Source organism: Sceloporus occidentalis, unplaced genomic scaffold, assembly GCF_023333645.1.
Source record: "Sceloporus occidentalis isolate IW3139 unplaced genomic scaffold, rSceOcc1.0.p SCAF_38, whole genome shotgun sequence".
Classification (NCBI taxonomy): domain Eukaryota; kingdom Metazoa; phylum Chordata; class Lepidosauria; order Squamata; family Phrynosomatidae; genus Sceloporus; species Sceloporus occidentalis.
In genome coordinates this window covers 9,110,001-9,112,500 of record NW_028317018.1, presented here as the reverse complement: position 1 = coordinate 9,112,500, position 2,500 = coordinate 9,110,001, and the positions used below count along the sequence as shown (strand labels likewise).

At 47.4% G+C, this 2,500-nt stretch overlaps 7 pseudogenes; all 7 read right to left on the bottom strand.

Moving 5' to 3' along the window:
* Positions 1-75: 75 nt before the first annotated feature.
* On the bottom strand, positions 76-194 carry LOC149296902 (5S ribosomal RNA; annotated as a pseudogene).
* A 226-nt stretch (positions 195-420) lies between these two features.
* Positions 421-539, bottom strand: LOC149296901 (5S ribosomal RNA; annotated as a pseudogene).
* A 210-nt stretch (positions 540-749) lies between these two features.
* On the bottom strand, positions 750-868 carry LOC149296900 (5S ribosomal RNA; annotated as a pseudogene).
* Positions 869-1,123: 255 nt separating this feature from the next.
* Positions 1,124-1,242, bottom strand: LOC149296899 (5S ribosomal RNA; annotated as a pseudogene).
* A 254-nt stretch (positions 1,243-1,496) lies between these two features.
* On the bottom strand, positions 1,497-1,615 carry LOC149296898 (5S ribosomal RNA; annotated as a pseudogene).
* Positions 1,616-1,806: 191 nt separating this feature from the next.
* Positions 1,807-1,925, bottom strand: LOC149296897 (5S ribosomal RNA; annotated as a pseudogene).
* Positions 1,926-2,201: 276 nt separating this feature from the next.
* Positions 2,202-2,320, bottom strand: LOC149296896 (5S ribosomal RNA; annotated as a pseudogene).
* Positions 2,321-2,500: the final 180 nt, after the last annotated feature.

The following is a 2,500-nucleotide window of genomic DNA, read 5'->3' as shown; positions in this document are numbered from 1 at the left end:
ATAAGGGTTTAAAGCTTTGATGATGAGCAAGAAACACATGGCAAAAAGCTGTCCCTGGACTGTGAGAAAAGAAAAAGCCTACAACACCTGGTATTCCCAGGCAGTCTCCCATCCATGTACTAACCAGGCCTGAACCTGATTAGATTCTGTGATCAGACGAGATCAGGCGCTTTCAGGGTGGTATGGCTGCAGGTGTGGGAGCTTTTTATTTTACTTCTCTTTTTATGTTGCTGCTGCTGCTGCTTGTCGTCAGACAGAAAGAATTATAAGCCCTGGGACAGGACAGAGAAGGTGAGAAGGTGAGAAGGTGAGAAGGTGAGAAGGTGAGAAGGTGAGAAGGTTCAAATAATAGTTTAAAGGTTTGATGATGAGCAAGAAACACATGGCAAAAAGCTCTCCCCGGACTGTGAGAAAAGAAAAAGCCTACAACACCTGGTATTTCCAGGTGGTCTCCCATCCAGGTACTAACCAGGCCCAACCATGCTTAGCTTCCAAAATCAGACAAGAATGGGCGCTTTCAGGGTCGTATAGCCGTAGGCGTGAGAACTCTTTATTTTACTTCTCTTATTCTGTTGCTGCTGCTGCTGCTTGTCGTCAGACAGAAAGAATTATAAGCCCTGGGACAGGACAGAGAAGGTGAGAAGTTGAGAAGGTGAGAAGGTGAGAAGGTTCAAATAATAGTTTAAAGTTTTGATGATGAGCAAGAAACACATGGCAAAAAGCTCTCCCCGGACTGTGAGAAAAGAAAAAGCCTAGAACACCTGGTATTCCCAGGCGGTCTCCCATCCAGGTACTAACCAGGACCAACCCTGCTTAGCTTCCAAGGTCAGAGGAGATCAGGCACTTTCAGGGTGGTATTGCTGCAGGTGGGAGATCGTTTTATTTTACTTCTCTTATTCTGTTGCTGCTGCTGTTGCTGCTGTTGCTGCTGCTGTTGCTGCTGTTGCTGCTGCTGCTGCTGCTTGTCGTCAGACAGAATGAATTATAAGCCCTGGGACAGGACAGAGAAGGTGAGATGGTGAGAAGGTGAGAAGGTGAGAAGGTTCAAATAATAGTTTAAAGTTTTGATGATGAGCAAGAAGAACATGGCAAAAAGCTCTCCCCGTACTGTGAGAAAAGAAAAAGCCTACAACACCTGGTATTCCCAGGCGGTCTCCCATCCAGGTACTAACCAGGCCCAACCCTGCTTAGCTTCCAAGATCGGAGGAGATCGCGCACTTTCAGTGTGGTATGGCTGCAGGCGTGAAAGCTTTTTATTTTACTTCTCTTATTCTGTTGCTGCTGCTGCTGCTGCTGCTGCTGCTGCTGCTGCTGCTGCTGCTGCTGCTTGTCATCAGACAGAAAGAATTATAAGCCCTGGGACAGGACAGAGAAGGTGAGAAGGTGAGAAGGTGAGAAGGTGAGAAGGTGAGAAGGTTCAAATAAGGGTTTAAAGCTTTGATGATGAGCAAGAAACACATGGGAAAAAGCTCTCCCCGGACTGTGAGAAAAGAAAAAGCCTACAACACCTGGTATTCCATGGTGGTCTCCCATCCAGGTACTAACCAGGCCCAACCCTGTTTAGCTTCTGAGATCAGACGAGTCCGGGCGCTTTCAGGGTAGTATGGCCGCAGGTGTGAGAGCTGTTTATTTTACAACTCTTATTCTGTTGCTTCTGCTGCCTGTCGTCAGACAGAAAGAATTATAAGCCCTGAGACAGGACAGAGAAGGTGAGAAGGTGAGAAGGTTCAAATAAGGGTTTAAAGCTTTGATGATGAGCAAGAAACACATGACAAAAAGCTCTCCCCGGACTGTGAGAAAAGAAAAAGCCTACAACACCTGGTATTCCCAGGTGGTCTCCCATCAAGGTACTAACCAGGCCCAACCATGCTTAGCTTCCAAAATTAGACAAGATTGGGCGCTTTCAGGGTCGTATGGCCATAGGCGTGAGAGCTCATTATTTTACTTCTCTTATTCTGTTGCTGCTGCTGCTGCTGCTGCTGCTGCTGCTGCTGCTGCTGCTGCTGCTGCTGCTGCTGCTGCTGCTGCTGCTGCTGCTGCTTCTCGTCAGACAGAAAGAATTATAAGCCCTGGGACAGGACAGAGAAGGTGAGAAGGTGAGAAGGTGAGAAGGTGAGAAGGTTCAAATAATAGTTTAAAGTTTTGATGATGAGCAAGAAACACGTGGCAAAAAGCTCTCCCCGGACTGTTAGAAAAGAAAAAGCCTACAACACCTGGTATTCCCAGGTGGTCTCCCATCCAGGTACTAACCAGACCCAACCCTGCTTAGCTTCCAAGATCAGAGGAGATCGGGCACTTTCAGTGTGGTATTGCTGCAGGTGGGAGAGCTTTTTATTTTACTTCTCTTATTCTGTTGCTGCTGTTGCTGCTGTTGCTGCTGTTGCTGCTGTTGCTGCTGTTGCTGCTGTTGCTGCTGCTGCTGCTGCTTGTCGTCAGACAGAAAGAATTATAAGCCCTGGGACAGGACAGAGAAGGTGAGAAGGTGAGAAGGTGAGAAGGT